This window comes from Carassius gibelio, chromosome A15, assembly GCF_023724105.1.
Source record: "Carassius gibelio isolate Cgi1373 ecotype wild population from Czech Republic chromosome A15, carGib1.2-hapl.c, whole genome shotgun sequence".
Lineage (NCBI taxonomy): Eukaryota > Metazoa > Chordata > Actinopteri > Cypriniformes > Cyprinidae > Carassius > Carassius gibelio.
The window spans coordinates 18308181-18332485 of record NC_068385.1 but is presented as its reverse complement, the minus strand read 5'-3'; the positions used below and the strand labels follow the sequence as shown (position 1 = coordinate 18332485).

Below are 24305 nucleotides of genomic sequence, written 5' to 3'. Positions count from 1 at the left end.
GTGTCCAGAAGATGCTCCTGTACATCACGGTGTAATCGGACACGTTTAGAAACTGACGCGCTACGTTCACCTGTCCCCCAAACTCGGTGAGCGGTTGCATCAATGGAAGGGTGTGCGTCCGGCCTCAGCACCGACGCGCTCCGTGCGGCACGGTATGCGAGGGGGTGAGATGGCTCACTGGGCCCTTACCAGCTCTGAGAGAGCTCGCAGGGACCCGAGGGGTACAGATACCTCGAGCGAGCCAGCTGTTCCGTGCTCGCCACGGCGGCACATATACTAAAATTGGATCGATACAGAGAAGATTAGCATGGCCCCTGCGAAAGGATGACACGCAAATCCGTGAAGCGCTCCATCTTTTATTTGATTGCGATATCCGTGCCCCTCTACTCTATCAGCCCTCGGGCGGTGAATAAACATAGAAGTCTCCGCGTGGGAGGCGTTTTGACGTAAAATCACTCACCATCTCCTCTGTCTTAGAGATGTTCAGTTGCAGCCCCGCTCCGTCACACCATGTGATGAACTCATGAGAAGTACGTGGCCATCGTCAGACTCGGAACTTGAGAGCAGGGAGAGGAGAACCGTGTCAACTGCTTATTTAACAACATGAAATCTAGCCGGAGAACTTCCACGCTCATGTTTAGGATGTAAGAAGAGAATCCCTGACCGTACACTACCTTGTGGAGATCCAAAGAGCATCCGGTAAGACTCCCTTCACCCTGAGCCTTTGCTGTCCAGCCCTTCTTCACTGCCCACTCTCCTTTCTTATAAAAAGGTAGAGGCCACGCCTCCTTCAGCTCCAGTACGCCAGGGACCAAAGGCAAGTGTGTACACCTGCTTCCTCGTGTCCAGAAGATGCTCCTGTACATCACGGTGTAATCGGACACGTTTAGAAACTGACGCGCTACGTTCACCTGTCCCCCAAACTCGGTGAGCGGTTGCATCAATGGAAGGGTGTGCGTCCGGCCTCAGCACCGACGCGCTCCGTGCGGCACGGTATGCGAGGGGGTGAGATGGCTCACTGGGCCCTTACCAGCTCTGAGAGAGCTCGCAGGGACCCGAGGGGTACAGATACCTCGAGCGATCCAGCTGTTCCGTGCTCGCCACGGCGGCACATATACTAAAATTGGATCGATACAGAGAAGATTAGCATGGCCCCTGCGAAAGGATGACACGCAAATCCGTGAAGCGCTCCATCTTTTATTTGATTGCGATATCCGTGCCCCTCTACTCTATCAGCCCTCGGGCGGTGAATAAACATAGAAGTCTCCGCGTGGGAGGCGTTTTGACGTAAAATCACTCACCATCTCCTCTGTCTTAGAGATGTTCAGTTGCAGCCCCGCTCCGTCACACCATGTGATGAACTCATGAGAAGTACGTGGCCATCGTCAGACTCGGAACTTGAGAGCAGGGAGAGGAGAACCGTGTCAACTGCTTATTTAACAACATGAAATCTAGCCGGAGAACTTCCACGCTCATGTTTAGGATGTAAGAAGAGAATCCCTGACCGTACACTACCTTGTGGAGATCCAAAGAGCATCCGGTAAGACTCCCTTCACCCTGAGCCTTTGCTGTCCAGCCCTTCTTCACTGCCCACTCTCCTTTCTTATAAAAAGGTAGAGGCCACGCCTCCTTCAGCTCCAGTACGCCAGGGACCAAAGGCAAGTGTGTACACCTGCTTCCTCGTGTCCAGAAGATGCTCCTGTACATCACGGTGTAATCGGACACGTTTAGAAACTGACGCGCTACGTTCACCTGTCCCCCAAACTCGGTGAGCGGTTGCATCAATGGAGGGGTGTGCGTCCGGCCTCAGCACCGACGCGCTCCGTGCGGCACGGTATGCGAGGGGGTGAGACGGCTCACTGGGCCCTTACCAGCTCTGAGAGAGCTCGCAGGGACCCGAGGGGTACAGATACCTCGAGCGAGCCAGCTGTTCCGTGCTCGCCACGGCGGCACATATACTAAAATTGGATCGATACAGAGAAGATTAGCATGGCCCCTGCGAAAGGATGACACGCAAATCCGTGAAGCGCTCCAGCTTTTATTTGATTGCGATATCCGTGCCCCTCTACTCTATCAGCCCTCGGGCGGTGAATAAACATAGAAGTCTCCGCGTGGGAGGCGTTTTGACGTAAAATCACTCACCATCTCCTCTGTCTTAGAGATGTTCAGTTGCAGCCCCGCTCCGTCACACCATGTGATGAACTCATGAGAAGTACGTGGCCATCGTCAGACTCAGAACTTGAGAGCAGGGAGAGGAGAACCGTGTCAACTGCTTATTTAACAACATGAAATCTAGCCGGAGAACTTCCACGCTCATGTTTAGGATGTAAGAAGAGAATCCCTGACCGTACACTACCTTGTGGAGATCCAAAGAGCATCCGGTAAGACTCCCTTCACCCTGAGCCTTTGCTGTCCAGCCCTTCTTCACTGCCCACTCTCCTTTCTTATAAAAAGGTAGAGGCCACGCCTCCTTCAGCTCCAGTACGCCAGGGACCAAAGGCAAGTGTGTACACCTGCTTCCTCGTGTCCAGAAGATGCTCCTGTACATCACGGTGTAATCGGACACGTTTAGAAACTGACGCGCTACGTTCACCTGTCCCCCAAACTCGGTGAGCGGTTGCATCAATGGAAGGGTGTGCGTCCGGCCTCAGCACCGACGCGCTCCGTGCGGCACGGTATGCGAGGGGGTGAGATGGCTCACTGGGCCCTTACCAGCTCTGAGAGAGCTCGCAGGGACCCGAGGGGTACAGATACCTCGAGCGAGCCAGCTGTTCCGTGCTCGCCACGGCGGCACATATACTAAAATTGGATCGATACAGAGAAGATTAGCATGGCCCCTGCGAAAGGATGACACGCAAATCCGTGAAGCGCTCCAGCTTTTATTTGATTGCGATATCCGTGCCCCTCTACTCTATCAGCCCTCGGGCGGTGAATAAACATAGAAGTCTCCGCGTGGGAGGCGTTTTGACGTAAAATCACTCACCATCTCCTCTGTCTTAGAGATGTTCAGTTGCAGCCCCGCTCCGTCACACCATGTGATGAACTCATGAGAAGTACGTGGCCATCGTCAGACTCAGAACTTGAGAGCAGGGAGAGGAGAACCGTGTCAACTGCTTATTTAACAACATGAAATCTAGCCGGAGAACTTCCACGCTCATGTTTAGGATGTAAGAAGAGAATCCCTGACCGTACACTACCTTGTGGAGATCCAAAGAGCATCCGGTAAGACTCCCTTCACCCTGAGCCTTTGCTGTCCAGCCCTTCTTCACTGCCCACTCTCCTTTCTTATAAAAAGGTAGAGGCCACGCCTCCTTCAGCTCCAGTACGCCAGGGACCAAAGGCAAGTGTGTACACCTGCTTCCTCGTGTCCAGAAGATGCTCCTGTACATCACGGTGTAATCGGACACGTTTAGAAACTGACGCGCTACGTTCACCTGTCCCCCAAACTCGGTGAGCGGTTGCATCAATGGAAGGGTGTGCGTCCGGCCTCAGCACCGACGCGCTCCGTGCGGCACGGTATGCGAGGGGGTGAGATGGCTCACTGGGCCCTTACCAGCTCTGAGAGAGCTCGCAGGGACCCGAGGGGTACAGATACCTCGAGCGAGCCAGCTGTTCCGTGCTCGCCACGGCGGCACATATACTAAAATTGGATCGATACAGAGAAGATTAGCATGGCCCCTGCGAAAGGATGACACGCAAATCCGTGAAGCGCTCCATCTTTTATTTGATTGCGATATCCGTGCCCCTCTACTCTATCAGCCCTCGGGCGGTGAATAAACATAGAAGTCTCCGCGTGGGAGGCGTTTTGACGTAAAATCACTCACCATCTCCTCTGTCTTAGAGATGTTCAGTTGCAGCCCCGCTCCGTCACACCATGTGATGAACTCATGAGAAGTACGTGGCCATCGTCAGACTCGGAACTTGAGAGCAGGGAGAGGAGAACCGTGTCAACTGCTTATTTAACAACATGAAATCTAGCCGGAGAACTTCCACGCTCATGTTTAGGATGTAAGAAGAGAATCCCTGACCGTACACTACCTTGTGGAGATCCAAAGAGCATCCGGTAAGACTCCCTTCACCCTGAGCCTTTGCTGTCCAGCCCTTCTTCACTGCCCACTCTCCTTTCTTATAAAAAGGTAGAGGCCACGCCTCCTTCAGCTCCAGTACGCCAGGGACCAAAGGCAAGTGTGTACACCTGCTTCCTCGTGTCCAGAAGATGCTCCTGTACATCACGGTGTAATCGGACACGTTTAGAAACTGACGCGCTACGTTCACCTGTCCCCCAAACTCGGTGAGCGGTTGCATCAATGGAAGGGTGTGCGTCCGGCCTCAGCACCGACGCGCTCCGTGCGGCACGGTATGCGAGGGGGTGAGATGGCTCACTGGGCCCTTACCAGCTCTGAGAGAGCTCGCAGGGACCCGAGGGGTACAGATACCTCGAGCGAGCCAGCTGTTCCGTGCTCGCCACGGCGGCACATATACTAAAATTGGATCGATACAGAGAAGATTAGCATGGCCCCTGCGAAAGGATGACACGCAAATCCGTGAAGCGCTCCATCTTTTATTTGATTGCGATATCCGTGCCCCTCTACTCTATCAGCCCTCGGGCGGTGAATAAACATAGAAGTCTCCGCGTGGGAGGCGTTTTGACGTAAAATCACTCACCATCTCCTCTGTCTTAGAGATGTTCAGTTGCAGCCCCGCTCCGTCACACCATGTGATGAACTCATGAGAAGTACGTGGCCATCGTCAGACTCGGAACTTGAGAGCAGGGAGAGGAGAACCGTGTCAACTGCTTATTTAACAACATGAAATCTAGCCGGAGAACTTCCACGCTCATGTTTAGGATGTAAGAAGAGAATCCCTGACCGTACACTACCTTGTGGAGATCCAAAGAGCATCCGGTAAGACTCCCTTCACCCTGAGCCTTTGCTGTCCAGCCCTTCTTCACTGCCCACTCTCCTTTCTTATAAAAAGGTAGAGGCCACGCCTCCTTCAGCTCCAGTACGCCAGGGACCAAAGGCAAGTGTGTACACCTGCTTCCTCGTGTCCAGAAGATGCTCCTGTACATCACGGTGTAATCGGACACGTTTAGAAACTGACGCGCTACGTTCACCTGTCCCCCAAACTCGGTGAGCGGTTGCATCAATGGAGGGGTGTGCGTCCGGCCTCAGCACCGACGCGCTCCGTGCGGCACGGTATGCGAGGGGGTGAGACGGCTCACTGGGCCCTTACCAGCTCTGAGAGAGCTCGCAGGGACCCGAGGGGTACAGATACCTCGAGCGAGCCAGCTGTTCCGTGCTCGCCACGGCGGCACATATACTAAAATTGGATCGATACAGAGAAGATTAGCATGGCCCCTGTGAAAGGATGACACGCAAATCCGTGAAGCGTTCCATCTTTTATTTGATTGCGATATCCGTGCCCCTCTACTCTATCAGCCCTCGGGCGGTGAATAAACATAGAAGTCTCCGCGTGGGAGGCGTTTTGACGTAAAATCACTCACCATCTCCTCTGTCTTAGAGATGTTCAGTTGCAGCCCCGCTCCGTCACACCATGTGATGAACTCATGAGAAGTACGTGGCCATCGTCAGACTCAGAACTTTAGAGCAGGGAGAGGAGAACCGTGTCAACTGCTTATTTAACAACATGAAATCTAGCCGGAGAACTTCCACGCTCATGTTTAGGATGTAAGAAGAGAATCCCTGACCGTACACTACCTTGTGGAGATCCAAAGAGCATCCGGTAAGGCTCCCTTCACCCTGAGCCTTTGCTGTCCAGCCCTTCTTCACTGCCCACTCTCCTTTCTTATAAAAAGGTAGAGGCCACGCCTCCTTCAGCTCCAGTACGCCAGGGACCAAAGGCAAGTGTGTACACCTGCTTCCTCGTGTCCAGAAGATGCTCCTGTACATCACGGTGTAATCGGACACGTTTAGAAACTGACGCGCTACGTTCACCTGTCCCCCAAACTCGGTGAGCGGTTGCATCAATGGAGGGGTGTGCGTCCGGCCTCAGCACCGACGCGCTCCGTGCGGCACGGTATGCGAGGGGGTGAGACGGCTCACTGGGCCCTTACCAGCTCTGAGAGAGCTCGCAGGGACCCGAGGGGTACAGATACCTCGAGCGAGCCAGCTGTTCCGTGCTCGCCACGGCGGCACATATACTAAAATTGGATCGATACAGAGAAGATTAGCATGGCCCCTGCGAAAGGATGACACGCAAATCCGTGAAGCGCTCCATCTTTTATTTGATTGCGATATCCGTGCCCCTCTACTCTATCAGCCCTCGGGCGGTGAATAAACATAGAAGTCTCCGCGTGGGAGGCGTTTTGACGTAAAATCACTCACCATCTCCTCTGTCTTAGAGATGTTCAGTTGCAGCCCCGCTCCGTCACACCATGTGATGAACTCATGAGAAGTACGTGGCCATCGTCAGACTCGGAACTTGAGAGCAGGGAGAGGAGAACCGTGTCAACTGCTTATTTAACAACATGAAATCTAGCCGGAGAACTTCCACGCTCATGTTTAGGATGTAAGAAGAGAATCCCTGACCGTACACTACCTTGTGGAGATCCAAAGAGCATCCGGTAAGACTCCCTTCACCCTGAGCCTTTGCTGTCCAGCCCTTCTTCACTGCCCACTCTCCTTTCTTATAAAAAGGTAGAGGCCACGCCTCCTTCAGCTCCAGTACGCCAGGGACCAAAGGCAAGTGTGTACACCTGCTTCCTCGTGTCCAGAAGATGCTCCTGTACATCACGGTGTAATCGGACACGTTTAGAAACTGACGCGCTACGTTCACCTGTCCCCCAAACTCGGTGAGCGGTTGCATCAATGGAGGGGTGTGCGTCCGGCCTCAGCACCGACGCGCTCCGTGCGGCACGGTATGCGAGGGGGTGAGACGGCTCACTGGGCCCTTACCAGCTCTGAGAGAGCTCGCAGGGACCCGAGGGGTACAGATACCTCGAGCGAGCCAGCTGTTCCGTGCTCGCCACGGCGGCACATATACTAAAATTGGATCGATACAGAGAAGATTAGCATGGCCCCTGCGAAAGGATGACACGCAAATCCGTGAAGCGCTCCATCTTTTATTTGATTGCGATATCCGTGCCCCTCTACTCTATCAGCCCTCGGGCGGTGAATAAACATAGAAGTCTCCGCGTGGGAGGCGTTTTGATGTAAAATCACTCACCATCTCCTCTGTCTTAGAGATGTTCAGTTGCAGCCCCGCTCCGTCACACCATGTGATGAACTCATGAGAAGTACGTGGCCATCGTCAGACTCGGAACTTGAGAGCAGGGAGAGGAGAACCGTGTCAACTGCTTATTTAACAACATGAAATCTAGCCGGAGAACTTCCACGCTCATGTTTAGGATGTAAGAAGAGAATCCCTGACCGTACACTACCTTGTGGAGATCCAAAGAGCATCCGGTAAGACTCCCTTCACCCTGAGCCTTTGCTGTCCAGCCCTTCTTCACTGCCCACTCTCCTTTCTTATAAAAAGGTAGAGGCCACGCCTCCTTCAGCTCCAGTACGCCAGGGACCAAAGGCAAGTGTGTACACCTGCTTCCTCGTGTCCAGAAGATGCTCCTGTACATCACGGTGTAATCGGACACGTTTAGAAACTGACGCGCTACGTTCACCTGTCCCCCAAACTCGGTGAGCGGTTGCATCAATGGAGGGGTGTGCGTCCGGCCTCAGCACCGACGCGCTCCGTGCGGCACGGTATGCGAGGGGGTGAGACGGCTCACTGGGCCCTTACCAGCTCTGAGAGAGCTCGCAGGGACCCGAGGGGTACAGATACCTCGAGCGAGCCAGCTGTTCCGTGCTCGCCACGGCGGCACATATACTAAAATTGGATCGATACAGAGAAGATTAGCATGGCCCCTGCGAAAGGATGACACGCAAATCCGTGAAGCGCTCCATCTTTTATTTGATTGCGATATCCGTGCCCCTCTACTCTATCAGCCCTCGGGCGGTGAATAAACATAGAAGTCTCCGCGTGGGAGGCGTTTTGACGTAAAATCACTCACCATCTCCTCTGTCTTAGAGATGTTCAGTTGCAGCCCCGCTCCGTCACACCATGTGATGAACTCATGAGAAGTACGTGGCCATCGTCAGACTCGGAACTTGAGAGCAGGGAGAGGAGAACCGTGTCAACTGCTTATTTAACAACATGAAATCTAGCCGGAGAACTTCCACGCTCATGTTTAGGATGTAAGAAGAGAATCCCTGACCGTACACTACCTTGTGGAGATCCAAAGAGCATCCGGTAAGACTCCCTTCACCCTGAGCCTTTGCTGTCCAGCCCTTCTTCACTGCCCACTCTCCTTTCTTATAAAAAGGTAGAGGCCACGCCTCCTTCAGCTCCAGTACGCCAGGGACCAAAGGCAAGTGTGTACACCTGCTTCCTCGTGTCCAGAAGATGCTCCTGTACATCACGGTGTAATCGGACACGTTTAGAAACTGACGCGCTACGTTCACCTGTCCCCCAAACTCGGTGAGCGGTTGCATCAATGGAGGGGTGTGCGTCCGGCCTCAGCACCGACGCGCTCCGTGCGGCACGGTATGCGAGGGGGTGAGATGGCTCACTGGGCCCTTACCAGCTCTGAGAGAGCTCGCAGGGACCCGAGGGGTACAGATACCTCGAGCGAGCCAGCTGTTCCGTGCTCGCCACGGCGGCACATATACTAAAATTGGATCGATACAGAGAAGATTAGCATGGCCCCTGCGAAAGGATGACACGCAAATCCGTGGAGCGCTCCATCTTTTATTTGATTGCGATATCCGTGCCCCTCTACTCTATCAGCCCTCGGGCGGTGAATAAACATAGAAGTCTCCGCGTGGGAGGCGTTTTGACGTAAAATCACTCACCATCTCCTCTGTCTTAGAGATGTTCAGTTGCAGTCCCGCTCCGTCACACCATGTGATGAACTCATGAGAAGTACGTGGCCATCGTCAGACTCGGAACTTGAGAGCAGGGAGAGGAGAACCGTGTCAACTGCTTATTTAACAACATGAAATCTAGCCGGAGAACTTCCACGCTCATGTTTAGGATGTAAGAAGAGAATCCCTGACCGTACACTACCTTGTGGAGATCCAAAGAGCATCCGGTAAGACTCCCTTCACCCTGAGCCTTTGCTGTCCAGCCCTTCTTCACTGCCCACTCTCCTTTCTTATAAAAAGGTAGAGGCCACGCCTCCTTCAGCTCCAGTACGCCAGGGACCAAAGGCAAGTGTGTACACCTGCTTCCTCGTGTCCAGAAGATGCTCCTGTACATCACGGTGTAATCGGACACGTTTAGAAACTGACGCGCTACGTTCACCTGTCCCCCAAACTCGGTGAGCGGTTGCATCAATGGAGGGGTGTGCGTCCGGCCTCAGCACCGACGCGCTCCGTGCGGCACGGTATGCGAGGGGGTGAGACGGCTCACTGGGCCCTTACCAGCTCTGAGAGAGCTCGCAGGGACCCGAGGGGTACAGATACCTCGAGCGAGCCAGCTGTTCCGTGCTCGCCACGGCGGCACATATACTAAAATTGGATCGATACAGAGAAGATTAGCATGGCCCCTGCGAAAGGATGACACGCAAATCCGTGAAGCGCTCCATCTTTTATTTGATTGCGATATCCGTGCCCCTCTACTCTATCAGCCCTCGGGCGGTGAATAAACATAGAAGTCTCCGCGTGGGAGGCGTTTTGACGTAAAATCACTCACCATCTCCTCTGTCTTAGAGATGTTCAGTTGCAGCCCCGCTCCGTCACACCATGTGATGAACTCATGAGAAGTACGTGGCCATCGTCAGACTCGGAACTTGAGAGCAGGGAGAGGAGAACCGTGTCAACTGCTTATTTAACAACATGAAATCTAGCCGGAGAACTTCCACGCTCATGTTTAGGATGTAAGAAGAGAATCCCTGACCGTACACTACCTTGTGGAGATCCAAAGAGCATCCGGTAAGACTCCCTTCACCCTGAGCCTTTGCTGTCCAGCCCTTCTTCACTGCCCACTCTCCTTTCTTATAAAAAGGTAGAGGCCACGCCTCCTTCAGCTCCAGTACGCCAGGGACCAAAGGCAAGTGTGTACACCTGCTTCCTCGTGTCCAGAAGATGCTCCTGTACATCACGGTGTAATCGGACACGTTTAGAAACTGACGCGCTACGTTCACCTGTCCCCCAAACTCGATGAGCGGTTGCATCAATGGAGGGGTGTGCGTCCGGCCTCAGCACCGACGCGCTCCGTGCGGCACGGTATGCGAGGGGGTGAGATGGCTCACTGGGCCCTTACCAGCTCTGAGAGAGCTCGCAGGGACCCGAGGGTTACAGATACCTCGAGCGAGCCAGCTGTTCCGTGCTCGCCACGGCGGCACATATACTAAAATTGGATCGATACAGAGAAGATTAGCATGGCCCCTGCGAAAGGATGACACGCAAATCCGTGAAGCGCTCCATCTTTTATTTGATTGCGATATCCGTGCCCCTCTACTCTATCAGCCCTCGGGCGGTGAATAAACATAGAAGTCTCCGCGTGGGAGGCGTTTTGACGTAAAATCACTCACCATCTCCTCTGTCTTAGAGATGTTCAGTTGCAGCCCCGCTCCGTCACACCATGTGATGAACTCATGAGAAGTACGTGGCCATCGTCAGACTCGGAACTTGAGAGCAGGGAGAGGAGAACCGTGTCAACTGCTTATTTAACAACATGAAATCTAGCCGGAGAACTTCCACGCTCATGTTTAGGATGTAAGAAGAGAATCCCTGACCGTACACTACCTTGTGGAGATCCAAAGAGCATCCGGTAAGACTCCCTTCACCCTGAGCCTTTGCTGTCCAGCCCTTCTTCACTGCCCACTCTCCTTTCTTATAAAAAGGTAGAGGCCACGCCTCCTTCAGCTCCAGTACGCCAGGGACCAAAGGCAAGTGTGTACACCTGCTTCCTCGTGTCCAGAAGATGCTCCTGTACATCACGGTGTAATCGGACACGTTTAGAAACTGACGCGCTACGTTCACCTGTCCCCCAAACTCGGTGAGCGGTTGCATCAATGGAAGGGTGTGCGTCCGGCCTCAGCACCGACGCGCTCCGTGCGGCACGGTATGCGAGGGGGTGAGATGGCTCACTGGGCCCTTACCAGCTCTGAGAGAGCTCGCAGGGACCCGAGGGGTACAGATACCTCGAGCGATCCAGCTGTTCCGTGCTCGCCACGGCGGCACATATACTAAAATTGGATCGATACAGAGAAGATTAGCATGGCCCCTGCGAAAGGATGACACGCAAATCCGTGAAGCACTCCATCTTTTATTTGATTGCGATATCCGTGCCCCTCTACTCTATCAGCCCTCGGGCGGTGAATAAACATAGAAGTCTCCGCGTGGGAGGCGTTTTGACGTAAAATCACTCACCATCTCCTCTGTCTTAGAGATGTTCAGTTGCAGCCCCGCTCCGTCACACCATGTGATGAACTCATGAGAAGTACGTGGCCATCGTCAGACTCGGAACTTGAGAGCAGGGAGAGGAGAACCGTGTCAACTGCTTATTTAACAACATGAAATCTAGCCGGAGAACTTCCACGCTCATGTTTAGGATGTAAGAAGAGAATCCCTGACCGTACACTACCTTGTGGAGATCCAAAGAGCATCCGGTAAGACTCCCTTCACCCTGAGCCTTTGCTGTCCAGCCCTTCTTCACTGCCCACTCTCCTTTCTTATAAAAAGGTAGAGGCCACGCCTCCTTCAGCTCCAGTACGCCAGGGACCAAAGGCAAGTGTGTACACCTGCTTCCTCGTGTCCAGAAGATGCTCCTGTACATCACGGTGTAATCGGACACGTTTAGAAACTGACGCGCTACGTTCACCTGTCCCCCAAACTCGGTGAGCGGTTGCATCAATGGAGGGGTGTGCGTCCGGCCTCAGCACCGACGCGCTCCGTGCGGCACGGTATGCGAGGGGGTGAGACGGCTCACTGGGCCCTTACCAGCTCTGAGAGAGCTCGCAGGGACCCGAGGGGTACAGATACCTCGAGCGAGCCAGCTGTTCCGTGCTCGCCACGGCGGCACATATACTAAAATTGGATCGATACAGAGAAGATTAGCATGGCCCCTGCGAAAGGATGACACGCAAATCCGTGAAGCGCTCCAGCTTTTATTTGATTGCGATATCCGTGCCCCTCTACTCTATCAGCCCTCGGGCGGTGAATAAACATAGAAGTCTCCGCGTGGGAGGCGTTTTGACGTAAAATCACTCACCATCTCCTCTGTCTTAGAGATGTTCAGTTGCAGCCCCGCTCCGTCACACCATGTGATGAACTCATGAGAAGTACGTGGCCATCGTCAGACTCAGAACTTGAGAGCAGGGAGAGGAGAACCGTGTCAACTGCTTATTTAACAACATGAAATCTAGCCGGAGAACTTCCACGCTCATGTTTAGGATGTAAGAAGAGAATCCCTGACCGTACACTACCTTGTGGAGATCCAAAGAGCATCCGGTAAGACTCCCTTCACCCTGAGCCTTTGCTGTCCAGCCCTTCTTCACTGCCCACTCTCCTTTCTTATAAAAAGGTAGAGGCCACGCCTCCTTCAGCTCCAGTACGCCAGGGACCAAAGGCAAGTGTGTACACCTGCTTCCTCGTGTCCAGAAGATGCTCCTGTACATCACGGTGTAATCGGACACGTTTAGAAACTGACGCGCTACGTTCACCTGTCCCCCAAACTCGGTGAGCGGTTGCATCAATGGAAGGGTGTGCGTCCGGCCTCAGCACCGACGCGCTCCGTGCGGCACGGTATGCGAGGGGGTGAGATGGCTCACTGGGCCCTTACCAGCTCTGAGAGAGCTCGCAGGGACCCGAGGGGTACAGATACCTCGAGCGAGCCAGCTGTTCCGTGCTCGCCACGGCGGCACATATACTAAAATTGGATCGATACAGAGAAGATTAGCATGGCCCCTGCGAAAGGATGACACGCAAATCCGTGAAGCGCTCCATCTTTTATTTGATTGCGATATCCGTGCCCCTCTACTCTATCAGCCCTCGGGCGGTGAATAAACATAGAAGTCTCCGCGTGGGAGGCGTTTTGACGTAAAATCACTCACCATCTCCTCTGTCTTAGAGATGTTCAGTTGCAGCCCCGCTCCGTCACACCATGTGATGAACTCATGAGAAGTACGTGGCCATCGTCAGACTCGGAACTTGAGAGCAGGGAGAGGAGAACCGTGTCAACTGCTTATTTAACAACATGAAATCTAGCCGGAGAACTTCCACGCTCATGTTTAGGATGTAAGAAGAGAATCCCTGACCGTACACTACCTTGTGGAGATCCAAAGAGCATCCGGTAAGACTCCCTTCACCCTGAGCCTTTGCTGTCCAGCCCTTCTTCACTGCCCACTCTCCTTTCTTATAAAAAGGTAGAGGCCACGCCTCCTTCAGCTCCAGTACGCCAGGGACCAAAGGCAAGTGTGTACACCTGCTTCCTCGTGTCCAGAAGATGCTCCTGTACATCACGGTGTAATCGGACACGTTTAGAAACTGACGCGCTACGTTCACCTGTCCCCCAAACTCGGTGAGCGGTTGCATCAATGGAAGGGTGTGCGTCCGGCCTCAGCACCGACGCGCTCCGTGCGGCACGGTATGCGAGGGGGTGAGATGGCTCACTGGGCCCTTACCAGCTCTGAGAGAGCTCGCAGGGACCCGAGGGGTACAGATACCTCGAGCGAGCCAGCTGTTCCGTGCTCGCCACGGCGGCACATATACTAAAATTGGATCGATACAGAGAAGATTAGCATGGCCCCTGCGAAAGGATGACACGCAAATCCGTGAAGCGCTCCATCTTTTATTTGATTGCGATATCCGTGCCCCTCTACTCTATCAGCCCTCGGGCGGTGAATAAACATAGAAGTCTCCGCGTGGGAGGCGTTTTGACGTAAAATCACTCACCATCTCCTCTGTCTTAGAGATGTTCAGTTGCAGCCCCGCTCCGTCACACCATGTGATGAACTCATGAGAAGTACGTGGCCATCGTCAGACTCGGAACTTGAGAGCAGGGAGAGGAGAACCGTGTCAACTGCTTATTTAACAACATGAAATCTAGCCGGAGAACTTCCACGCTCATGTTTAGGATGTAAGAAGAGAATCCCTGACCGTACACTACCTTGTGGAGATCCAAAGAGCATCCGGTAAGACTCCCTTCACCCTGAGCCTTTGCTGTCCAGCCCTTCTTCACTGCCCACTCTCCTTTCTTATAAAAAGGTAGAGGCCACGCCTCCTTCAGCTCTAGTACGCCAGGGACCAAAGGCAAGTGTGTACACCTGCTTCCTCGTGTCCAGAAGATGCTCCTGTACATCACGGTGTAATCGGACACGTTTAGAAACTGACGCGCTACGTTCACCTGTCCCCCAAACTCGGTGAGCGGTTGCATCAATGGAGGGGTGTGCGTCCGGCCTCAGCACCGACGCGCTCCGTGCGGCACGGTATGCGAGGGGGTGAGACGGCTCACTGGGCCCTTACCAGCTCTGAGAGAGCTCGCAGGGACCCGAGGGGTACAGATACCTCGAGCGAGCCAGCTGTTCCGTGCTCGCCACGGCGGCACATATACTAAAATTGGATCGATACAGAGAAGATTAGCATGGCCCCTGCGAAAGGATGACACGCAAATCCGTGAAGCGCTCCAGCTTTTATTTGATTGCGATATCCGTGCCCCTCTACTCTATCAGCCCTCGGGCGGTGAATAAACATAGAAGTCTCCGCGTGGGAGGCGTTTTGACGTAAAATCACTCACCATCTCCTCTGTCTTAGAGATGTTCAGTTGCAGCCCCGCTCCGTCACACCATGTGATGAACTCATGAGAAGTACGTGGCCATCGTCAGACTCAGAACTTGAGAGCAGGGAGAGGAGAACCGTGTCAACTGCTTATTTAACAACATGAAATCTAGCCGGAGAACTTCCACGCTCATGTTTAGGATGTAAGAAGAGAATCCCTGACCGTACACTACCTTGTGGAGATCCAAAGAGCATCCGGTAAGACTCCCTTCACCCTGAGCCTTTGCTGTCCAGCCCTTCTTCACTGCCCACTCTCCTTTCTTATAAAAAGGTAGAGGCCACGCCTCCTTCAGCTCCAGTACGCCAGGGACCAAAGGCAAGTGTGTACACCTGCTTCCTCGTGTCCAGAAGATGCTCCTGTACATCACGGTGTAATCGGACACGTTTAGAAACTGACGCGCTACGTTCACCTGTCCCCCAAACTCGGTGAGCGGTTGCATCAATGGAAGGGTGTGCGTCCGGCCTCAGCACCGACGCGCTCCGTGCGGCACGGTATGCGAGGGGGTGAGATGGCTCACTGGGCCCTTACCAGCTCTGAGAGAGCTCGCAGGGACCCGAGGGGTACAGATACCTCGAGCGAGCCAGCTGTTCCGTGCTCGCCACGGCGGCACATATACTAAAATTGGATCGATACAGAGAAGATTAGCATGGCCCCTGCGAAAGGATGACACGCAAATCCGTGAAGCGCTCCATCTTTTATTTGATTGCGATATCCGTGCCCCTCTACTCTATCAGCCCTCGGGCGGTGAATAAACATAGAAGTCTCCGCGTGGGAGGCGTTTTGACGTAAAATCACTCACCATCTCCTCTGTCTTAGAGATGTTCAGTTGCAGCCCCGCTCCGTCACACCATGTGATGAACTCATGAGAAGTACGTGGCCATCGTCAGACTCGGAACTTGAGAGCAGGGAGAGGAGAACCGTGTCAACTGCTTATTTAACAACATGAAATCTAGCCGGAGAACTTCCACGCTCATGTTTAGGATGTAAGAAGAGAATCCCTGACCGTACACTACCTTGTGGAGATCCAAAGAGCATCCGGTAAGACTCCCTTCACCCTGAGCCTTTGCTGTCCAGCCCTTCTTCACTGCCCACTCTCCTTTCTTATAAAAAGGTAGAGGCCACGCCTCCTTCAGCTCCAGTACGCCAGGGACCAAAGGCAAGTGTGTACACCTGCTTCCTCGTGTCCAGAAGATGCTCCTGTACATCACGGTGTAATCGGACACGTTTAGAAACTGACGCGCTACGTTCACCTGTCCCCCAAACTCGGTGAGCGGTTGCATCAATGGAGGGGTGTGCGTCCGGCCTCAGCACCGACGCGCTCCGTGCGGCACGGTATGCGAGGGGGTGAGACGGCTCACTGGGCCCTTACCAGCTCTGAGAGAGCTCGCAGGGACCCGAGGGGTACAGATACCTCGAGCGAGCCAGCTGTTCCGTGCTCGCCACGGCGGCACATATACTAAAATTGGATCGATACAGAGAAGATTAGCATGGCCCCTGCGAAAGGATGACACGCAAATCCGTGAAGCGCTCCATCTTTTATTTGATTGCGATATCCGTGCCCCTCTACTCTATCAGCCCTCGGGCGGTGAATAAACATAGAAGTCTCCGCGTGGGAGGCGTTTTGACGTAAAATCACTCACCATCTCCTCTGTCTTAGAGATGTTCAGTTGCAGCCCCGCTCCGTCACACCATGTGATGAACTCATGAGAAGTACGTGGCCATCGTCAGACTCGGAACTTGAGAGCAGGGAGAGGAGAACCGTGTCAACTGCTTATTTAACAACATGAAATCTAGCCGGAGAACTTCCACGCTCATGTTTAGGATGTAAGAAGAGAATCCCTGACCGTACACTACCTTGTGGAGATCCAAAGAGCATCCGGTAAGACTCCCTTCACCCTGAGCCTTTGCTGTCCAGCCCTTCTTCACTGCCCACTCTCCTTTCTTATAAAAAGGTAGAGGCCACGCCTCCTTCAGCTCCAGTACGCCAGGGACCAAAGGCAAGTGTGTACACCTGCTTCCTCGTGTCCAGAAGATGCTCCTGTACATCACGGTGTAATCGGACACGTTTAGAAACTGACGCGCTACGTTCACCTGTCCCCCAAACTCGATGAGCGGTTGCATCAATGGAGGGGTGTGCGTCCGGCCTCAGCACCGACGCGCTCCGTGCGGCACGGTATGCGAGGGGGTGAGATGGCTCACTGGGCCCTTACCAGCTCTGAGAGAGCTCGCAGGGACCCGAGGGTTACAGATACCTCGAGCGAGCCAGCTGTTCCGTGCTCGCCACGGCGGCACATATACTAAAATTGGATCGATACAGAGAAGATTAGCATGGCCCCTGCGAAAGGATGACACGCAAATCCGTGAAGCGCTCCATCTTTTATTTGATTGCGATATCCGTGCCCCTCTACTCTATCAGCCCTCGGGCGGTGAATAAACATAGAAGTCTCCGCGTGGGAGGCGTTTTGACGTAAAATCACTCACCATCTCCTCTGTCTTAGAGATGTTCAGTTGCAGCCCCGCTCCGTCACACCATGTGATGAACTCATGAGAAGTACGTGGCCATCGTCAGACTCGGAACTTGAGAGCAGGGAGAGGAGAACCGTGTCAACTGCTTATTTAACAACATGAAATCTAGCCGGAGAACTTCCACGCTCATGTTTAGGATGTAAGAAGAGAATCCCTGACCGTACACTACCTTGTGGAGATCCAAAGAGCATCCGGTAAGACTCCCTTCACCCTGAGCCTTTGCTGTCCAGCCCTTCTTCACTGCCCACTCTCCTTTCTTATAAAAAGGTAGAGGCCACGCCTCCTTCAGCTCCAGTACGCCAGGGACCAAAGGCAAGTGTGTACACCTGCTTCCTCGTGTCCAGAAGATGCTCCTGTACATCACGGTGTAATCGGACACGTTTAGAAACTGACGCGCTACGTTCACCTGTCCCCCAAACTCGGTGAGCGGTTGCATCAATGGAAGGGTGTGCGTCCGGCCTCAGCACCGACGCGCTCCGTGCGGCACGGTATGCGAGGGGGTGAGATGGCTCACTGGGCCCTTACCAGCTCTGAGAGAGCTCGCAGGGACCCGAGGGGTACAGATCTCGTGCCCCTCTACTCTATCAGCCCTCGGGCGGTGAATAAACATAGAAGTCTCCGCGTGGGAGGCGTTTTGACGTAAAATCACTCACCATCTCCTCTGTCTTAGAGATGTTCAGTTGCAGCCCCGCTCCGTCACACCATGTGATGAACTCATGAGAAGTACGTGGCCATCGTCAGACTCGGAACTTGAGAGCAGGGAGAGGAGAACCGTGTCAACTGCTTATTTAACAACATGAAATCTAGCCGGAGAACTTCCACGCTCATGTTTAGGATGTAAGAAGAGAATCCCTGACCGTACACTACCTTGTGGAGATCCAAAGAGCATCCGGTAAGACTCCCTTCACCCTGAGCCTTTGCTGTCCAGCCCTTCTTCACTGCCCACTCTCCTTTCTTATAAAAAGGTAGAGGCCACGCCTCCTTCAGCTCCAGTACGCCAGGGACCAAAGGCAAGTGTGTACACCTGCTTCCTCGTGTCCAGAAGATGCTCCTGTACATCACGGTGTAATCGGACACGTTTAGAAACTGACGCGCTACGTTCACCTGTCCCCCAAACTCGATGAGCGGTTGCATCAATGGAGGGGTGTGCGTCCGGCCTCAGCACCGACGCGCTCCGTGCGGCACGGTATGCGAGGGGGTGAGATGGCTCACTGGGCCCTTACCAGCTCTGAGAGAGCTCGCAGGGACCCGAGGGTTACAGATACCTCGAGCGAGCCAGCTGTTCCGTGCTCGCCACGGCGGCACATATACTAAAATTGGATCGATACAGAGAAGATTAGCATGGCCCCTGCGAAAGGATGACACGCAAATCCGTGAAGCGCTCCATCTTTTATTTGATTGCGATATCCGTGCCCCTCTACTCTATCAGCCCTCGGGCGGTGAATAAACATAGAAGTCTCCGCGTGGGAGGCGTTTTGACGTAAAATCACTCACCATCTCCTCTGTCTTAGAGATGTTCAGTTGCAGCCCCGCTCCGTCACACCATGTGATGAACTCATGAGAAGTACGTGGCCATCGTCAGACTCGGAACTTGAGAGCAGGGAGAGGAGAACCGTGTCAACTGCTTATTTAACAACATGAAATCTAGCCGGAGAACTTCCACGCTCATGTTTAGGATGTAAGAAGAGAATCCCTGACCGTACACTACCTTGTGGAGATCCAAAGAGCATCCGGTAAGACTCCCTTCACCCTGAGCCTTTGCTGTCCAGCCCTTCTTCACTGCCCACTCTCCTTTCTTATAAAAAGGTAGAGGCCACGCCTCCTTCAGCTCCAGTACGCCAGGGACCAAAGGCAAGTGTGTACACCTGCTTCCTCGTGTCCAGAAGATGCTCCTGTACATCACGGTGTAATCGGACACGTTTAGAAACTGACGCGCTACGTTCACCTGTCCCCCAAACTCGGTGAGCGGTTGCATCAATGGAAGGGTGTGCGTCCGGCCTCAGCACCGACGCGCTCCGTGCGGCACGGTATGCGAGGGGGTGAGATGGCTCACTGGGCCCTTACCAGCTCTGAGAGAGCTCGCAGGGACCCGAGGGGTACAGATCTCGTGCCCCTCTACTCTATCAGCCCTCGGGCGGTGAATAAACATAGAAGTCTCCGCGTGGGAGGCGTTTTGACGTAAAATCACTCACCATCTCCTCTGTCTTAGAGATGTTCAGTTGCAGCCCCGCTCCGTCACACCATGTGATGAACTCATGAGAAGTACGTGGCCATCGTCAGACTCGGAACTTGAGAGCAGGGAGAGGAGAACCGTGTCAACTGCTTATTTAACAACATGAAATCTAGCCGGAGAACTTCCACGCTCATGTTTAGGATGTAAGAAGAGAATCCCTGACCGTACACTACCTTGTGGAGATCCAAAGAGCATCCGGTAAGACTCCCTTCACCCTGAGCCTTTGCTGTCCAGCCCTTCTTCACTGCCCACTCTCCTTTCTTATAAAAAGGTAGAGGCCACGCCTCCTTCAGCTCCAGTACGCCAGGGACCAAAGGCAAGTGTGTACACCTGCTTCCTCGTGTCCAGAAGATGCTCCTGTACATCACGGTGTAATCGGACACGTTTAGAAACTGACGCGCTACGTTCACCTGTCCCCCAAACTCGGTGAGCGGTTGCATCAATGGAGGGGTGTGCGTCCGGCCTCAGCACCGACGCGCTCCGTGCGGCACGGTATGCGAGGGGGTGAGACGGCTCACTGGGCCCTTACCAGCTCTGAGAGAGCTCGCAGGGACCCGAGGGGTACAGATACCTCGAGCGAGCCAGCTGTTCCGTGCTCGCCACGGCGGCACATATACTAAAATTGGATCGATACAGAGAAGATTAGCATGGCCCCTGCGAAAGGATGACACGCAAATCCGTGAAGCGCTCCAGCTTTTATTTGATTGCGATATCCGTGCCCCTCTACTCTATCAGCCCTCGGGCGGTGAATAAACATAGAAGTCTCCGCGTGGGAGGCGTTTTGACGTAAAATCACTCACCATCTCCTCTGTCTTAGAGATGTTCAGTTGCAGCCCCGCTCCGTCACACCATGTGATGAACTCATGAGAAGTACGTGGCCATCGTCAGACTCAGAACTTGAGAGCAGGGAGAGGAGAACCGTGTCAACTGCTTATTTAACAACATGAAATCTAGCCGGAGAACTTCCACGCTCATGTTTAGGATGTAAGAAGAGAATCCCTGACCGTACACTACCTTGTGGAGATCCAAAGAGCATCCGGTAAGACTCCCTTCACCCTGAGCCTTTGCTGTCCAGCCCTTCTTCACTGCCCACTCTCCTTTCTTATAAAAAGGTAGAGGCCACGCCTCCTTCAGCTCCAGTACGCCAGGGACCAAAGGCAAGTGTGTACACCTGCTTCCTCGTGTCCAGAAGATGCTCCTGTACATCACGGTGTAATCGGACACGTTTAGAAACTGACGCGCTACGTTCACCTGTCCCCCAAACTCGGTGAGCGGTTGCATCAATGGAAGGGTGTGCGTCCGGCCTCAGCACCGACGCGCTCCGTGCGGCACGGTATGCGAGGGGGTGAGATGGCTCACTGGGCCCTTACCAGCTCTGAGAGAGCTCGCAGGGACCCGAGGGGTACAGATACCTCGAGCGAGCCAGCTGTTCCGTGCTCGCCACGGCGGCACATATACTAAAATTGGATCGATACAGAGAAGATTAGCATGGCCCCTGCGAAAGGATGACACGCAAATCCGTGAAGCGCTCCATCTTTTATTTGATTGCGATATCCGTGCCCCTCTACTCTATCAGCCCTCGGGCGGTGAATAAACATAGAAGTCTCCGCGTGGGAGGCGTTTTGACGTAAAATCACTCACCATCTCCTCTGTCTTAGAGATGTTCAGTTGCAGCCCCGCTCCGTCACACCATGTGATGAACTCATGAGAAGTACGTGGCCATCGTCAGACTCGGAACTTGAGAGCAGGGAGAGGAGAACCGTGTCAACTGCTTATTTAACAACATGAAATCTAGCCGGAGAACTTCCACGCTCATGTTTAGGATGTAAGAAGAGAATCCCTGACCGTACACTACCTTGTGGAGATCCAAAGAGCATCCGGTAAGACTCCCTTCACCCTGAGCCTTTGCTGTCCAGCCCTTCTTCACTGCCCACTCTCCTTTCTTATAAAAAGGTAGAGGCCACGCCTCCTTCAGCTCCAGTACGCCAGGGACCAAAGGCAAGTGTGTACACCTGCTTCCTCGTGTCCAGAAGATGCTCCTGTACATCACGGTGTAATCGGACACGTTTAGAAACTGACGCGCTACGTTCACCTGTCCCCCAAACTCGGTGAGCGGTTGCATCAATGGAAGGGTGTGCGTCCGGCCTCAGCACCGACGCGCTCCGTGCGGCACGGTATGCGAGGGGGTGAGATGGCTCACTGGGCCCTTACCAGCTCTGAGAGAGCTCGCAGGGACCCGAGGGGTACAGATACCTCGAGCGAGCCAGCTGTTCCGTGCTCGCCACGGCGGCACATATACTAAAATTGGATCGATACAGAGAAGATTAGCATGGCCCCTGCGAAAGGATGACACGCAAATCCGTGAAGCGCTCCATCTTTTATTTGATTGCGATATCCGTGCCCCTCTACTCTATCAGCCCTCGGGCGGTGAATAAACATAGAAGTCTCCGCGTGGGAGGCGTTTTGACGTAAAATCACTCACCATCTCCTCTGTCTTAGAGATGTTCAGTTGCAGCCCCGCTCCGTCACACCATGTGATGAACTCATGAGAAGTACGTGGCCATCGTCAGACTCGGAACTTGAGAGCAGGGAGAGGAGAACCGTGTCAACTGCTTATTTAACAACATGAAATCTAGCCGGAGAACTTCCACGCTCATGTTTAGGATGTAAGAAGAGAATCCCTGACCGTACACTACCTTGTGGAGATCCAAAGAGCATCCGGTAAGACTCCCTTCACCCTGAGCCTTTGCTGTCCAGCCCTTCTTCACTGCCCACTCTCCTTTCTTATAAAAAGGTAGAGGCCACGCCTCCTTCAGCTCCAGTACGCCAGGGACCAAAGGCAAGTGTGTACACCTGCTTCCTCGTGTCCAGAAGATGCTCCTGTACATCACGGTGTAATCGGACACGTTTAGAAACTGACGCGCTACGTTCACCTGTCCCCCAAACTCGGTGAGCGGTTGCATCAATGGAGGGGTGTGCGTCCGGCCTCAGCACCGACGCGCTCCGTGCGGCACGGTATGCGAGGGGGTGAGACGGCTCACTGGGCCCTTACCAGCTCTGAGAGAGCTCGCAGGGACCCGAGGGGTACAGATACCTCGAGCGAGCCAGCTGTTCCGTGCTCGCCACGGCGGCACATATACTAAAATTGGATCGATACAGAGAAGATTAGCATGGCCCCTGCGAAAGGATGACACGCAAATCCGTGAAGCGCTCCAGCTTTTATTTGATTGCGATATCCGTGCCCCTCTACTCTATCAGCCCTCGGGCGGTGAATAAACATAGAAGTCTCCGCGTGGGAGGCGTTTTGACGTAAAATCACTCACCATCTCCTCTGTCTTAGAGATGTTCAGTTGCAGCCCCGCTCCGTCACACCATGTGATGAACTCATGAGAAGTACGTGGCCATCGTCAGACTCAGAACTTGAGAGCAGGGAGAGGAGAACCGTGTCAACTGCTTATTTAACAACATGAAATCTAGCCGGAGAACTTCCACGCTCATGTTTAGGATGTAAGAAGAGAATCCCTGACCGTACACTACCTTGTGGAGATCCAAAGAGCATCCGGTAAGACTCCCTTCACCCTGAGCCTTTGCTGTCCAGCCCTTCTTCACTGCCCACTCTCCTTTCTTATAAAAAGGTAGAGGCCACGCCTCCTTCAGCTCCAGTACGCCAGGGACCAAAGGCAAGTGTGTACACCTGCTTCCTCGTGTCCAGAAGATGCTCCTGTACATCACGGTGTAATCGGACACGTTTAGAAACTGACGCGCTACGTTCACCTGTCCCCCAAACTCGGTGAGCGGTTGCATCAATGGAAGGGTGTGCGTCCGGCCTCAGCACCGACGCGCTCCGTGCGGCACGGTATGCGAGGGGGTGAGATGGCTCACTGGGCCCTTACCAGCTCTGAGAGAGCTCGCAGGGACCCGAGGGGTACAGATACCTCGAGCGAGCCAGCTGTTCCGTGCTCGCCACGGCGGCACATATACTAAAATTGGATCGATACAGAGAAGATTAGCATGGCCCCTGCGAAAGGATGACACGCAAATCCGTGAAGCGCTCCATCTTTTATTTGATTGCGATATCCGTGCCCCTCTACTCTATCAGCCCTCGGGCGGTGAATAAACATAGAAGTCTCCGCGTGGGAGGCGTTTTGACGTAAAATCACTCACCATCTCCTCTGTCTTAGAGATGTTCAGTTGCAGCCCCGCTCCGTCACACCATGTGATGAACTCATGAGAAGTACGTGGCCATCGTCAGACTCGGAACTTGAGAGCAGGGAGAGGAGAACCGTGTCAACTGCTTATTTAACAACATGAAATCTAGCCGGAGAACTTCCACGCTCATGTTTAGGATGTAAGAAGAGAATCCCTGACCGTACACTACCTTGTGGAGATCCAAAGAGCATCCGGTAAGACTCCCTTCACCCTGAGCCTTTGCTGTCCAGCCCTTCTTCACTGCCCACTCTCCTTTCTTATAAAAAGGTAGAGGCCACGCCTCCTTCAGCTCCAGTACGCCAGGGACCAAAGGCAAGTGTGTACACCTGCTTCCTCGTGTCCAGAAGATGCTCCTGTACATCACGGTGTAATCGGACACGTTTAGAAACTGACGCGCTACGTTCACCTGTCCCCCAAACTCGGTGAGCGGTTGCATCAATGGAAGGGTGTGCGTCCGGCCTCAGCACCGACGCGCTCCGTGCGGCACGGTATGCGAGGGGGTGAGATGGCTCACTGGGCCCTTACCAGCTCTGAGAGA

General features: G+C 53.8%; 27 non-coding genes across 27 annotated transcripts; all 27 read left to right on the top strand.

Moving 5' to 3' along the window:
- Positions 1–252: 252 nt before the first annotated feature.
- LOC128029653 (U6 spliceosomal RNA) lies at positions 253–359 on the top strand. Its single transcript, XR_008187507.1, has one exon. It is a non-coding gene; the product is annotated as a U6 spliceosomal RNA (small nuclear RNA).
- A 734-nt stretch (positions 360–1093) lies between these two features.
- LOC128029652 (U6 spliceosomal RNA) lies at positions 1094–1200 on the top strand. Its single transcript, XR_008187506.1, has one exon. It is a non-coding gene; the product is annotated as a U6 spliceosomal RNA (small nuclear RNA).
- Positions 1201–1934: 734 nt separating this feature from the next.
- On the top strand, positions 1935–2041 carry LOC128029837 (U6 spliceosomal RNA). Its single transcript, XR_008187682.1, has one exon. It is a non-coding gene; the product is annotated as a U6 spliceosomal RNA (small nuclear RNA).
- Positions 2042–2775: 734 nt separating this feature from the next.
- Positions 2776–2882, top strand: LOC128029835 (U6 spliceosomal RNA). The gene has a single exon (XR_008187681.1). It is a non-coding gene; the product is annotated as a U6 spliceosomal RNA (small nuclear RNA).
- Positions 2883–3616: 734 nt separating this feature from the next.
- LOC128029650 (U6 spliceosomal RNA) lies at positions 3617–3723 on the top strand. Its single transcript, XR_008187504.1, has one exon. It is a non-coding gene; the product is annotated as a U6 spliceosomal RNA (small nuclear RNA).
- A 734-nt stretch (positions 3724–4457) lies between these two features.
- Positions 4458–4564, top strand: LOC128029649 (U6 spliceosomal RNA). Its single transcript, XR_008187503.1, has one exon. It is a non-coding gene; the product is annotated as a U6 spliceosomal RNA (small nuclear RNA).
- A 734-nt stretch (positions 4565–5298) lies between these two features.
- Positions 5299–5405, top strand: LOC128029859 (U6 spliceosomal RNA). The gene has a single exon (XR_008187703.1). It is a non-coding gene; the product is annotated as a U6 spliceosomal RNA (small nuclear RNA).
- A 734-nt stretch (positions 5406–6139) lies between these two features.
- LOC128029648 (U6 spliceosomal RNA) lies at positions 6140–6246 on the top strand. The gene has a single exon (XR_008187502.1). It is a non-coding gene; the product is annotated as a U6 spliceosomal RNA (small nuclear RNA).
- Positions 6247–6980: 734 nt separating this feature from the next.
- Positions 6981–7087, top strand: LOC128029647 (U6 spliceosomal RNA). Its single transcript, XR_008187501.1, has one exon. It is a non-coding gene; the product is annotated as a U6 spliceosomal RNA (small nuclear RNA).
- A 734-nt stretch (positions 7088–7821) lies between these two features.
- LOC128029646 (U6 spliceosomal RNA) lies at positions 7822–7928 on the top strand. Its single transcript, XR_008187500.1, has one exon. It is a non-coding gene; the product is annotated as a U6 spliceosomal RNA (small nuclear RNA).
- Positions 7929–8662: 734 nt separating this feature from the next.
- On the top strand, positions 8663–8769 carry LOC128029879 (U6 spliceosomal RNA). Its single transcript, XR_008187722.1, has one exon. It is a non-coding gene; the product is annotated as a U6 spliceosomal RNA (small nuclear RNA).
- Positions 8770–9503: 734 nt separating this feature from the next.
- LOC128029645 (U6 spliceosomal RNA) lies at positions 9504–9610 on the top strand. The gene has a single exon (XR_008187499.1). It is a non-coding gene; the product is annotated as a U6 spliceosomal RNA (small nuclear RNA).
- A 734-nt stretch (positions 9611–10344) lies between these two features.
- LOC128029644 (U6 spliceosomal RNA) lies at positions 10345–10451 on the top strand. The gene has a single exon (XR_008187498.1). It is a non-coding gene; the product is annotated as a U6 spliceosomal RNA (small nuclear RNA).
- A 734-nt stretch (positions 10452–11185) lies between these two features.
- LOC128029823 (U6 spliceosomal RNA) lies at positions 11186–11292 on the top strand. The gene has a single exon (XR_008187669.1). It is a non-coding gene; the product is annotated as a U6 spliceosomal RNA (small nuclear RNA).
- Positions 11293–12026: 734 nt separating this feature from the next.
- Positions 12027–12133, top strand: LOC128029834 (U6 spliceosomal RNA). The gene has a single exon (XR_008187680.1). It is a non-coding gene; the product is annotated as a U6 spliceosomal RNA (small nuclear RNA).
- A 734-nt stretch (positions 12134–12867) lies between these two features.
- Positions 12868–12974, top strand: LOC128029643 (U6 spliceosomal RNA). Its single transcript, XR_008187497.1, has one exon. It is a non-coding gene; the product is annotated as a U6 spliceosomal RNA (small nuclear RNA).
- Positions 12975–13708: 734 nt separating this feature from the next.
- LOC128029642 (U6 spliceosomal RNA) lies at positions 13709–13815 on the top strand. Its single transcript, XR_008187496.1, has one exon. It is a non-coding gene; the product is annotated as a U6 spliceosomal RNA (small nuclear RNA).
- Positions 13816–14549: 734 nt separating this feature from the next.
- LOC128029833 (U6 spliceosomal RNA) lies at positions 14550–14656 on the top strand. The gene has a single exon (XR_008187679.1). It is a non-coding gene; the product is annotated as a U6 spliceosomal RNA (small nuclear RNA).
- A 734-nt stretch (positions 14657–15390) lies between these two features.
- On the top strand, positions 15391–15497 carry LOC128029641 (U6 spliceosomal RNA). The gene has a single exon (XR_008187495.1). It is a non-coding gene; the product is annotated as a U6 spliceosomal RNA (small nuclear RNA).
- Positions 15498–16231: 734 nt separating this feature from the next.
- LOC128029638 (U6 spliceosomal RNA) lies at positions 16232–16338 on the top strand. Its single transcript, XR_008187493.1, has one exon. It is a non-coding gene; the product is annotated as a U6 spliceosomal RNA (small nuclear RNA).
- A 734-nt stretch (positions 16339–17072) lies between these two features.
- LOC128029637 (U6 spliceosomal RNA) lies at positions 17073–17179 on the top strand. Its single transcript, XR_008187492.1, has one exon. It is a non-coding gene; the product is annotated as a U6 spliceosomal RNA (small nuclear RNA).
- A 1432-nt stretch (positions 17180–18611) lies between these two features.
- LOC128029636 (U6 spliceosomal RNA) lies at positions 18612–18718 on the top strand. The gene has a single exon (XR_008187491.1). It is a non-coding gene; the product is annotated as a U6 spliceosomal RNA (small nuclear RNA).
- Positions 18719–20150: 1432 nt separating this feature from the next.
- On the top strand, positions 20151–20257 carry LOC128029832 (U6 spliceosomal RNA). The gene has a single exon (XR_008187678.1). It is a non-coding gene; the product is annotated as a U6 spliceosomal RNA (small nuclear RNA).
- A 734-nt stretch (positions 20258–20991) lies between these two features.
- On the top strand, positions 20992–21098 carry LOC128029635 (U6 spliceosomal RNA). The gene has a single exon (XR_008187490.1). It is a non-coding gene; the product is annotated as a U6 spliceosomal RNA (small nuclear RNA).
- Positions 21099–21832: 734 nt separating this feature from the next.
- Positions 21833–21939, top strand: LOC128029634 (U6 spliceosomal RNA). Its single transcript, XR_008187489.1, has one exon. It is a non-coding gene; the product is annotated as a U6 spliceosomal RNA (small nuclear RNA).
- Positions 21940–22673: 734 nt separating this feature from the next.
- On the top strand, positions 22674–22780 carry LOC128029831 (U6 spliceosomal RNA). Its single transcript, XR_008187677.1, has one exon. It is a non-coding gene; the product is annotated as a U6 spliceosomal RNA (small nuclear RNA).
- Positions 22781–23514: 734 nt separating this feature from the next.
- On the top strand, positions 23515–23621 carry LOC128029633 (U6 spliceosomal RNA). The gene has a single exon (XR_008187488.1). It is a non-coding gene; the product is annotated as a U6 spliceosomal RNA (small nuclear RNA).
- Positions 23622–24305: the final 684 nt, after the last annotated feature.